This window comes from Bicyclus anynana, chromosome Z (assembly GCF_947172395.1).
Source record: "Bicyclus anynana chromosome Z, ilBicAnyn1.1, whole genome shotgun sequence".
Lineage (NCBI taxonomy): Eukaryota > Metazoa > Arthropoda > Insecta > Lepidoptera > Nymphalidae > Bicyclus > Bicyclus anynana.
Genome location: NC_069110.1, coordinates 4,941,684 through 4,955,221, shown reverse-complemented (window position 1 = coordinate 4,955,221; position 13,538 = coordinate 4,941,684). Strand labels below are relative to the sequence as shown.

At 33.4% G+C, this 13,538-nt stretch overlaps 1 protein-coding gene across 1 annotated transcript in view; it reads left to right on the top strand.

The window, feature by feature from the left end:
* Nucleotides 1-13,538, top strand: part of LOC112042902 (tyrosine-protein phosphatase corkscrew) — a 60,388-nt gene that overhangs the window by 20,722 nt on the left and 26,128 nt on the right. The window lies entirely within an intron of this gene.

Sequence of the window (13,538 nt, the reverse complement as noted above, 5' to 3'; positions counted from 1 at the left end):
ATAACACTTTACTATATTGCAATATTTTTCGTTGGCAACTTATTGGTCGGCAAGGTCGATAGACTAACATGAAAAGCAAATTTAGCCTCAATAGCTCAACGGTAAGAGCGGTCGGACTCATCACTGATGGGTGGTGGGTTGATCCCCGCCTTAAGGCAAATATTCTTTTTAAAAAAATAAAAAAAGCGTGGCAGAAGATAATCTTAAGAATACAATCAAATACGATGGAAAGCAATAATGCAGTCTAAGTTAGAGCGCTCTTCAATATTGCCTTGAATTGGCCGAAAAAAGATACGTCGGAAGGGCATTTCAAACTTTTGCTGCGTTATTTACACTATATACTCCACCCCTAATAATAGAATTAAAAATAATTATAATTTTAAAAGAGCAACTGCTGATTGTCGTGTGTATTTTTCAATTCTGATCAAAACAACAAATATGTCGTTGCATTGCAAAGCTAATAGACAAACTTAATGCTTTATAAGTGCTTGTAGACTAAGCATACTTAAAACAACTGAATTTGATTTACGTAATATGTTTTATTTAGATTATAAATTAAATCAAATGACGTCAGCATAAGTGACGTCGTTTGATTTATTTTGGCATAGGATTATCTAAGCGCTATTTATCCATATTTTGTGAGATTAGTGGTGCAGTTATTAAAGCCCATCAACCAAATATACTACGCATAAGTTTTAAAACATTAAAAATAAAAGGTTGTTGGGCTACGTGTATTGTAGGGTTCCGTAGTTGTACGGCACTTGTTTTTGGTTAGTCGGCTATATTTTTTCTTGTATCTATAAAGACCTTTTTATTCTTACACTAAAGGTTAAAGGAGTACAAAAATTATCCCCACCTCTACCTTTTTCTACCTTTAAAATACATTAAAAATATTTTTAGAGTACTCCCATACATTTACATGCATGGGAGGTACCCTAAAAATATTTATCGAGATTTTACTGTACAATTTTGTCAGCGTAGGTATTTAATGTCCATGAGAGCCATTTAAATCAGTCCAGCTAAATAGAGCTCTAGCCTCTGAGACTGATTGACATTCGGACATAATTCCTAGTTGCCTACAGAACCCTAAAAAGAGATAAAATTAATATTTGTCGATTGCCCGGAGGACAAATCATTTTTTGCTCGTTACACGCTTCAAAAGCCATCCTACGCATTCGGTTTGATTTTTGGCAGGCGTTATTGTCTCGCGATCAACACCCGCGGCTGTTTTAAAATCCTATTGTTTATTTCTAACTGAACACTGATTATGTGTAAAAAATCCAAGCATTGTTTCATTCACAAGATTTAGTACTCTAGTTTTTACTAATTATTGTAATTTATGCTAGTTAAATAAATTTTATGTTATAAGTGGTATCTTAATTAGCATTCTAAGAGCGGGGGCACACGATGCGTTGCGGCGCCGCATCGCAAAGATTTCACCGTATCAGCGGGCACACGAGCGATGCGGCGCCGCAACGTTGTTATGTCGCAGCAGCGCCGTAGCAGCATGTGACGCATAGACAACTGAGCGGTGCCGCTCCGACGTCGCAACGCATTCCCTTCCCCGCCTCGTCTCGGTGGTTGCAAGTCCGGTGCGGCGCCGGAGCGCATCGTGTGACATGCCACAGATATTTCTATCTAAGACGACGCAGCGACACCGCTCCGGCGACGCAACTATTGATTTAATAGAGTCAACAAGTCATGACATTAACACCTACAATTTAGAATGATCTAAGGTTCCACGATCTCTCGTTCCAATAAAGGGCCATTCCGCTATAAATGTTTTTGTCTTGTGATCTGAAAAGGGTGGGCCAATTTGGTTGCACCTGCGATGGCACTTCGTATCTTCCTCTAGGTTAACAAAATATAACTTATTTATTTATTTAATAAGGACAACCAACAGCTGATACAATGTCACATGTCAATATTTTACAATAATATACTAAGTTATTGCACAGCTAATTATATGTTATCACAGTATTCACTAATTAAAATTACTCAAAACTACAGTGGTCAGCAATGAATCAATGCCAAAATATACAATGCAAATTATTAACATCTAAAGTTGTTGGCCTACAATCAACTAAGAGCTATTAAAATAAAAATAATTCACGTAAAATTAAATAAAAACAAACAAGAAAATTATATCTAAAAATTACAATACATTAAGAATACAATACAATTATATTCACAAAATGAATTAATTATCATTATTAAATCTCATTAGAAAGAAATTATTAATTTTAAGTAGTCATTCAATTATGTTCGTTTGTCTAAAAAATAGAAATTAAAACCTTCAAAGATGTTTTTAATTTATTATTTAAGAAGCTTTATACGAGTCTTACAGTTACACCCGCGATAACTGAATGGTCTAAAACTACATGTATTTTATTGAAGTAGATTGAACTGAGAGCCTATAACTGCCAGACTTTTCTCAATTTATGATTTTCTGAACGTCAATAGGTTTAGATTTAATCTTAAAAGGAATACCTCCTACTTAAAGTAAGTAGGAGGTATTCCTTTTCATTTTTAATATACTTATTTTTAAAGTTCACGAACAAGGTGTTTCGACTTGTGTTATGAAACAATTAGGTAGGTATCTCTACGGCGAAAATAGTATATAATAATACTAATGCATAGTATATATTTATAATTATACATTTTCTAACAAAGTTTTTATTTTAATACAAATTCATCTACTAGGTGTGCTAAAAATAACAAATTTACTATAATAAATCATTTTATATTAACTCGTATGTATGTTGTAATTTGATTTAGGTATTCGTATTGTGAATTTTAAAAGCGTTCTATTTTATTGGAACTTTAAAGACGATAATTTATAAAGTAATCGTCGTAATTATTATGGTACTTACAAATAATGTGTAGACATTTTTAAGAAGATAATAAATCGTTGGCAAACTGGAAAAATAAAATTGAAATTATCATAATAAAATTAAATGAATATTTCTGTTAATTTTAGAAGCTAGTTGGCAAGCTGTGGATCTAACTATAGCTGTGTGAATTTGGTCGGACCATATAAAAAGAAAACACTAGGTATTTTCGTTATTGAAAGTCAGCTCCGTACACTCCCATGTCTCAGAGAGAACCAAAGAGAACTTTAAGACGTTGGCCTCGCTCATTGTACCTTGGATTTTTAATTTTACGGTTACGATTTTTAGATTTGTGCAATTCCACAGCTCATGTGATGAAGCACTTGTATGAATTTCTATACAAAGATTATTATGATCCATTTGATGCAATACGTCCGATACTTATGATGTAGTTATGTGGACGTCTACTAGTAAAAAATGGCCATCAAAAACTCCATCGATCGTAGATCTTTAGATGAGCCCCGAAGCGTCGCGGAATTGTCATTGGTTTCGTAAACACTTACGAATGAAAAGTAACAACTTACTCATTATTCGTGTTGTGGCTTGTGTTTTTACACTTCCAAAATGATCACGAAGGCATAATTATGGAACTAAACAAGAAAAAAACAGTAAAATATTTTTTGAAGTCACAGCATGCGTTTGTTGCATACTAATTAAGATGTGCGTGCACGTCTTTGAGTAATGACATAACATTGTGCGTTCTTTAAAATGGAGAGGCCCATCTAACGATTTATATCGATGAAAAACTCGAGTAGTAGGTAATAATTTACAAGACAGGTAGTTTCGTAAAATCCTTGTACACACATCACTATTTATAACAATAACCTACGCTATGAAAGTGGTTCGGTTTAATTTGATATACTTAATAGACATAAAAACAACATACAAAAAGCGATGCAGGGTAATATATCATGATAATATGTTTGCGATCAATTTTTTCCTATAATTTTTGAAGGTCCGTGTTAATAACCCATCTTTTTTGGGTCCATGTTCACTGTGTAGGTGGATATAGATGATTCGTAACGACTTATTAAGAAAACATGATTATTTAATCATGACACGTTCTGTCTTCCAGCGAATATGACTAACTGATATGTCAGTCATAGCATATATCGCATATATCGCAGGCTTCTAATCGATACAGTTCTCTATTTATAATAGGGTAGTTGACTCGATATCTTTAAAGAAACAAAAATAATATTAATTTCGTATAGTACATGAAATTAGGGACCGAAATAAATCAATATAAATTAATAAAAGTTAACGATTTCTTGAAAAAATTAATTTAAATATCACGTTTTTTTTTAAATTTTCCAAACGTCAAAAACGTAATATTCCCATGTGGGTTACTTTTGCTGATGTTTACCGTTTTGCTAATATAAGGTTAACTTAGAAAATCTTGTTGACATAATTTGAAGTCCACTGACCGCTAGACAAACTACTTGTATAATTTTGCAGAGCTTTTTGTAGCTACTTACATAGAAAACCGTTTTCCACCTAGAAACTTTTTTATATAAATCTCTAAATTTTATACTTATAAATATTTTTTATTAATGATTTTTAAAAATGGATTGTAAAGCCAGTGCGAAAGAATAGAAATATCCATAATTAAATTACCTATAAATGCGAAAGAGCCTTTGTTTTTGTTTATTGTGCTTTCAAGGCTAAACTACTTAAATAAACCAAATTATAAGATATATTTCACCAATGGATAGCTACATTATCAGATAGTATATATTTTAAACCCTTATATTTTAAACCCTTATTCATAGTTTATATTTTAAACCCTTATTCATAAGGGACCGGGAACTACGCGGGTGTCTGGTAGTAATCAAATGTCTGTCTGAGACTTTCACTTGTAGATAGAGGATGTTATTGACCAACATAATGGCTATATACTAATAAAAATAACATGGTACCCGCGAAATTTACGAAACTGAACTTTGCGCTAATAAAGTTGTCGGCGTTCGCTAGTTACATAATAATATTATCAAGTACAAAAAGTAATCTGGTCAATAAGTAATACACAGACGATATTTTATACCAGATATGTTACGTGCGCAAAAAGTAATCCGAATTGAGGTAGATCATTTTTTTAAAAACATATTTGCCATACCTTTTTTTTGACGTGACAACGTCTTAAAATTCGATGAAGCCGACTGCACACTCGAAAAAAGATGACGTCACGCGTCGTTCCCTCGCTCTAGGGTTGTCAACTTTTTTTCCAAGAAAAATTGTATTTATGCGTACAAATAATGTAACTTGATCAATTCAATTGTGATTTCCATTTACCTCCTTTTCTATATCCATACAAAATATCTATTAAACGAATAAAATTAAAATTTTCTTTTGAAAAATGCATCCATTCCATCAGTATTTTCTTATGACGTTGTCACGTTTAACTATCATCAGTAAACCGAAAAATATTCCCATTTCCCTCTATGACAATCGTGGGTACGACAATAGTCCAACGGAGCGGGGATCTAACCAACTACTAGCTAGCTGAGCTACTGAAGCATTACATAATTCATATAATATTAAGGCGAGGCCAGACTTCTAATTGAATAGAAAGAAGGTAATTGATACAGAAGTGTGGCGCCCGTGATTTAATACCGTTGGGGTCGTTGACATTGACGGCCCTCTTCGGCGTCGGCCGCAACTTTCGGCACAACGGCCTTGCGACAACACAATCGAACGCGATCTTGACAACAACTACTGGTAAGTGGGGTAGACCAAAGATTTTATACTATTAGATATGTCATTAGCGCATCGAAATTGAGGCGAACAAAGGTGGTTAATTGTCTTTATTTCATTTAGCCTCATTACAAACAACGATAGTTATTTAAACAAAATCACATCACATCACATCACACAAACTTTCGCCTTTATAATATTAGTGTACTAATATTATAAAGGCGAAAGTTTGTGTGTAAGTGTGTAAGTATGTTTGTTCCTCTTTTACACTGTGGCTACTGAAGCGATTTGGCTGAAATTTGGAATGGAAATAGATTTTACTCTGGATTAACACATAGGGTACTTTTTATCCCGGAAAAATCCATAGTTCCCGCGGAATTTGTGAAAAACTGAATTACACACGGACGTAGTCGCGGGCGTCCACTAGTAATGCATAAATATTGTCTACAATGTCGATTTCTGTATTCAGGAACTGTAAAAACTATATTATAATGTAAGTCAACACAAAATTGTGCATGGGTGCGCACAGTGGAGTAGGTATCTCCCGTATATTTATGGCGGGGGTGATTATTTTTTTACTTGTCTAACCCACATTGTGGGGTGTCATTGATTTAGTCTTGAAATAATAATGTGAGTGTGTAAATAACATTCAATGTAAGTTCTTTTGTTTTTCAAGTGACGGGAACAAATTTTAATAAGTAAGATTTTTACATAATCAACCCCTTTCGGAAAGAAGATAGCAATGTTGACGAAGTGTTTGAATATATTTTACTAATGTAAATTTTTGTAATCCTTATTAAACGAACATGTTATGAAACTAGATAAACAACTTAGGGTGGTATATTTTTTGTGATAAGACCGTTTAAAGTACATACAAAAAAAAATCATTAAACAAAAAAAGTCATTAATCCCGTTTTTTGGAAAAAAAGCATGTTGTTATATTTACGGGACATCCTATATACGACGGGATGGGTATAATTATAAATTATTTACAGTTTCTGAACAGACAACTCTACATTGTATATAATATTTAGGTAGGTATTATTTCTCAAAATAACTTTCGTTGTTTACTATGCGACTCAATGAAATTAAGACAATTAGCCGCTTTTTTCGCCTTAGTTTAAGCGCGCTAGTGATTCATCTCTATTATAATATCTTTGCGTGGAAGAGTAATACGAGTATGGATGATGGTAAATTATATCCTGGATTTACGGACGGCCTCTGTGGCGCAGTGGTTTGCGCGGTGGATTTACAAGACAGATGTCCTGGGTTCGATACCCGGCTGGGCCGATTGAGGTTTTCTTAATTTGTCCAGGTCTAGCTGGTGGGAGACTTCGGCCGTGGCTAGTTATTACCACCTTACCGACAAAGACGTACCTCCAAGCAATTTAGCGTTCCGGTACAATGTCGTGTAGAAACCGAAAGGAGTGTGGATTTCATTCTACTCCTAACAAGATAGCCCGCTTCTATCTTAAATTGCATCATCACTTACCATCAGGTGATTGACTTGACTGATTGTAGTCAAGGGCTAACTTGTAGAGAATATAAAAAATGACGCAGGACTTACTAAAGTCTGTTCTATGAAGTTACAAAGTTTCCACGTGGGCAAAGTCGCGGACGACTCCTAGTAAATAACGTTTATACGTAACAACACAATCACGTGCATACGGGTCATTATGTGTTTAAACAAAAATGTGTTCGAGAACATTGTAATGCAATCGACTATTATTGTTGTTAGGGAAACAGTGAGTTATAATGACGTTATATCACTTATCAATTATATTATCAAGAATGCCAATTATCCAAGTTACATTGTCAGTTTGAACAATACAAACAACTCTATCTAGCCTCAAGAAAGAAGAGGAGGAATAATCTCATTTTCTTTCTAGATGTCGGGAAAGTGGTTTAATTGGAAGACGCGGTTAGAGAGATTAGTTATATACTACAACGTTTTAGAAAGCTCTTTGAGGACGCGAGGAGTAATCAAATCAAATTCGTGAGCTTTTTGTGAGTCAAGAGATGGGATCTTTTTAGGAGATGTTATATCTAGATAGATTGAAGATTTTGCTGGAGTGTTTCCTCAATTTCAGGGTCGTCTACACCAGGATTAAGCGGGAATACAGTGTGTCGCGTAAGCTTCAGCTTTAATTATGTCAAGTCGAGCCCAGGTTCCGACAGTTCTAATAGGTGGGCGGGGATAATAACTGAATAAAAAATGTTGCTCAACTGAGAATTATTAGGTTCAACCAGTTGAAATGGAAAACCATTGACTGTAACATTAATTTGCAGGGCACTAAAAAACAGATTAATCAACACAGAAATTTGTAGGAATTTGTAAGTAGACGAACCTTACAGGGCCCTTTGTTGCAGAATAACACACAGTATAGTTATTTTAAAATTAGAGAAATATAATGAAAATTTAAAAAGAAATTTAAAATTTTCACGATGGTGAAGTATACTTACAATGTATCTGCTCTATATATTTTTGACATCTTGTAGTTACACAATATGTTTTGATAGAAATAAATGATTTGAGTTTGAATTTGAATTTGTTAAAGTATAGCTCTGTAATCTTACAATTTTAAAACAAGATTCTCAAAACAGTCTTCCAACACTTTATGCAATGTGTTATAAATGTTATAAACATTTACTAAGTGAAGGTTATAACACAAATTAATTATTTAATGTTATACTTAGATGCTTAGGGGCTATTGAATCAGCTTCCACTGTAAAAGAATTTTGAAATGATTTTAGCAATTGCAAATTACAATGGTAATTATATAATTATAATAGTTTTCTAAAATAGCAACTGTTATGCTTATAGGCTCTTTTCATCAGAACCTGAAGACTCCTTATGTCACTACAAATGGACAGACGTTTCAAAAGTGCTTGTAAACTAAACATACTTACTTGAATAAATTAATGTTGAAGTTTGATTGTTATTTGTTACTAACACCAATGATATTAAATACTGTTAGCTGTGTTACTAGCGCATAAAAAATGAGGCGCTCAAAAGAGGAAATTTACACACAACTCAAATGATAGTTGTGGTCAACAACGAACGTTATTTAAACAAATAATACCTAAATATTGTCTACAATGTCGAGTTGTGTGTTCATAAATATATTATAATGGAGTTAAAGACAAAATTGTGTGTGTGTGTGCGTTCAGTGTTGTAGCCTATTATTCGGATCACTTTTTGTGTTGATTTTGTGGGGACGTAACCGATCCATAACCGTATATAATTATCACTGACTAACACAACAAATCAACCCCAAAATTCAATAATGTTTGATCTAACTTTATTGACTGCTTATCACAGACTTTGTTTGATTTTCTATTTAGCGTTATCAATGGAAAATAAAACAACATTATTTTTTATTAATTTATTTCCACGTAGAGTTTAACATTTATAAATTTCACATAAATCCTTAAAATTATACCAAAAGATTTTTTTTTCACAAATGTACTAGCATAAAAATAGCGTTACACAACAGATACATATTTAATAAATGAAACTCGCCCCTATTCACATTCACTATCATGTTTGGTTTATATATATTTGTATATGTATGGGAAATTGTTTAAAAAAACTCCTTCTCTTATAAATATATATAGAATATAAATCTTCTGATAGATAGGGGATATATCTACACATATCTTCGAACACCAAGGTTTGGAAAAAAAATAACATTGGAACCCTTTTAAAGCTTGACTTAGACCATTGCAAAAAAAATATTGAAATCAGTTCACAAACAAAGAACTCATACATACTAGAATAGTTAAAATATAACGATATACAAGACTTTTCCGTATTTTTGTAAAATTTAATCAAGAAAAGTGGGTAAAATATATCTAAAGAATATTTTCCTATAAAAGTATATAAAAGTATAGTGTTTTATTGAAAATTAAAGTAGATTTTTGGAGGTAGTCATTACATCTGAGTATAGTCTGTATCTTCGATAAAATACATATTTAAAATACTACATTCTTAAACATTTATATCTTTTTAAATTTGCAACTACAAACATTTAAAGCAGATAATTTGTGCATTGTCACTCGATAGTTGTACAGTCATGCGCATTGACAAATAATGTTTAGAATGCAATAAATAACTAGTTATAAAATACTGAATTAAGATAACAAAACATTGTAAATAAGGTGTAAACGTTAAAACTTAAAATAATTCATATTTAATTTTGCAAAATAACACTATCATGATTGAATTTAAAAAACATTACAACAACAACATAAGATAGACAGAATGTCAGAATGTTGAACATTAATATCATTTTCGATACATTAAGTGATTCACATATTATATTTTTCTACAAGAGCTAAGAGGGTAGATAAATTCACTTCCACAACAACTTTGAGCTTTGCGTCGCCTGTTGAATTTTGCTTGAACACCTGTTGAATACCATATACACTGCACTTCCTTGAAGTTGTTCATGTACTGTAGAGTTGATTTTCTTCATAATACAGTTTACTGGTGGACTTTTCTCAGCATAGATGGCCTACATTCCATTCTCAAGATCACAATGTACCAACGTTCCTTCCTATAACTGCGATGACCTTTCGGGAAGTGAAGATTTTTTTTTATTTGGCACGACATAGATTGCGGACATTAAGGTGGTGGCGTGGATTTAAAACCACGGCCATCCAGTGTGAATATGGATTCAATGACGACGATTATTATTTCGCTTCTTCTCTCCACCAAATAACATGTAAATGAATTTCATGATCTCGTTATATATTGGATCTGGGCAAATCGCTAACAGTACAAAGAAAAGTACCAACTGTAGCAATATCAAACTGATGATGTACGTCATCACATCCATTCTTGTTCTGATCACTCTTCGTCTAGCTCCAGGACAGCAATTGTCTGAATCGGGAATGAAATTCGAGAACATTATTTTTAGTTTAAGGAGTCGTGGAGTAAAATTTTTATTAACGATGGCGTCGGTACAGGTATTGATCGCGATTGAATTTGAAATTTACACAAAGTGCGATATTTATTTAGTATCAAATAGAATCCTCTTATTGATTCCTTTTGTTTGTCCAGTCCAGGGGACTCAAACTACTGGTTTTGATCACTTTAACCCTTGAAGTTCAAAGAAACGCCACACCAATCACAAAAACTAATAAATGATGCCCGGAGCTGTCCCACTGAACTGTATGTGGAATATATAATAGTGTGTGTGATTTATGAACACTTAGGAGGGGGTAGACAAGGGTAGTGTAATTTTAATGGTGTTCGATACAAATATATCTCTCTCGTGTCACTTTAAAGCTTTTTGCAATGGAAAAACGTGACAGGTATAGTCAACAACGGAGATAGATAGTGAAAACGCATGTCTATTAAGAAGTGGGAGATGCATAAACGGCAACATCGCAGGTGCAGTGTAGGTATTGATTTGATTTCTGAACTTGGCTACCAGGCCAGCAGAAACATTGGAAGGTTTTGCAAAATTTATGATACAGTTCACTAGTTTTCAGACCGTTTTCAACAGTAGTATGAAATAGTTACCTAGGCGTTGGCCATGTCATACTTTTATAGTAACTACCCAAAAATGTAATCTTAATAATATTTAAAACACACCGCATTAGTGCATCTTCGAAAGCTATTTATTTCACAGTCTTTATAACAAAAAACCTTTAAACTTTCAAAATATTATTTAATTTTATATTTTACGGGTCGTGAGGCCCTGGGTCAGTGACAATGTTTTGAAATTTCAAGCTTTTCTTACGTTCAAAAAATGTTCAGTAGTAGTTTGGAGTTTGAAAGTTAGTCAAAATTCAAAAAACAGGAGAAAACTAATATCTTTTTTTAATTAAAATAAATTCTAAATTAATTTCAACTACTTTTAAAACGTCAGAGCCTGTAGCCACGTGGTACGTAAATTTTCTTTCTAGAAAACCGTTCTTCAATAAAAATAAAATGTATAGGAATGATATTCATTATCAACTACAGGACACGTAATGATTTGACGTGTGCTACACGCCCAGGTAATGTTATGGTAATAAGTACAGTCGAACACTACGAGAATCCCAACACCCAACGCGCCTTGATCCGCGAAGTGTCCACAACAAACTCGGACAATTGTATTTTACCCAGGAAAGAACACGTAATTTTTTTAATTTTATTAAATTTATTTTATTGATAAGACTTAACAATTATTTAACATATTTATACTCTCGCAAAACTGTACAGGCAGTTTGTTGGCGAGTTGACGCTTATTATCCTAATTATTCAAAAGTAATTGCTAAATCTAATTTTAACAAGACACTTAAAACGGTAATAAAAGAATTTAATATTATAAAATGAAAAAATAAAGAAATTACAAAAGGTGCAATTAAGACAAAAGAAGTTGAAATTAATAAAGAAAGTCAATTTCTATCAGCAAGTAAATCCATCACTCAGTGATGGGGTCCCCAAAGAACACTTTCTTTAATTTCTTCTTGAGGACTCCTTCACTGATCTCCCTTTCTTTTTTGAGCCACTCAATTTTGTTATATATTTTTAATATATATTTAGCCAGTGGCGGTCAAAGTTATCATCACCCTGTATCCGTCCACTGCTGGTCTTTCCGAGAGCGCGCCACCACACACGATCCTCCGCCTTCATCATCCACCGTTCCACTACCTTCTTAATGTCGTCGTCGCTGGATGGTGTCCTATTTGCTTGCTCGTGGTCTCCAGAACACATCTATCCCAGCTGCGGCCATCTGTTCTGCGACACATATGGCCCGCCCACTGCCACTTCTGTTTGCTAATCTTTTAGGCTACGTCAATTACTTTCGTTCTCCTATCAAAGTATTGTCTCAAATGTCCCGCGGGAGGGTTGATATTTCTTCTATTTAATAGTGTGTTGTATTATATTTGTGAAATGGTGATAAACAAAAATCCCTGGCTGAGTTTGTTGTAGGCTCTTCTCGGACCAAGGTGCGCTTGGAACCCTCGTAACTTTAATTTAAAGTTTTCGACGTTAATTATCACCATTATCTCATAACATTATCTGACGTTACAAGTGCTTACAAACTAAGCTTAATTGAAATAAATGATTTTTTTCTTTGGCATTCGTCAGCCCATGCTTCTACCCTAGGTTAGGCTAGGCTTTGGAAAATAGCAGATTCCAAAGGTCCAGATTCTCAATTCCTAAAGTACTCGTATAGAACGTACTTTTTTGATATTTGAAGAAGACCATCCCATCGTTAGTGACCTTTGAAGAAGACCAATCCATCACTAGAGACCATTGAAGTTGCCTTGAAAACAATTGTAATAGTATTTTTCTAAGATTTGTCGCGAACTTAACAGATCGGCGATTGGGGATTGATTTATCATATTATTATGCTGAGGGAATAAAAAACATAAACCTTTTTTTGAGGATCTGGACTCTTGAACCTTTTAAACTCACTAACTTTAAACTCATAGTACTAACTATAATTGGCTACCGTATTTACCTATAGTAGGACCATTCACGAACTTTTAGCTTCCTAAAATGAGGTATGTCTAGTCAGACTCAGTCTACAGTCTATTAGTCTCGGTCTATACAGAGAGCAATCCAGTAGTCATCTCTTAAAATGTTATGTGGTCCTGGTACAAGCTGCACTATCGTTACCCACGCATTTTTCTCACACGAATGTATAAATTTGAATACCTACGTTTGTGTAATTTTAATAATATCAAACTTTTCCTTTTTATTATTATCTAAATTGACGTGTTACCATGTACCTAGTTGTAATTAGAATTATTTATTTCAATAAGAACTTCAAAAATTCATAACAAAACTTTTTTATCTGAAAAAAAATAGACCGTTTAATATTTTTTTTTGAATATTCGCCATTTTGTATCTTATGAATATTAAGAAATTTATTTCATTTCATTCAACGCAGAATTAGTTGAAATATTCTGCATTAAAATTACAGGTCGAAATGTTGGAAACAGACCTGA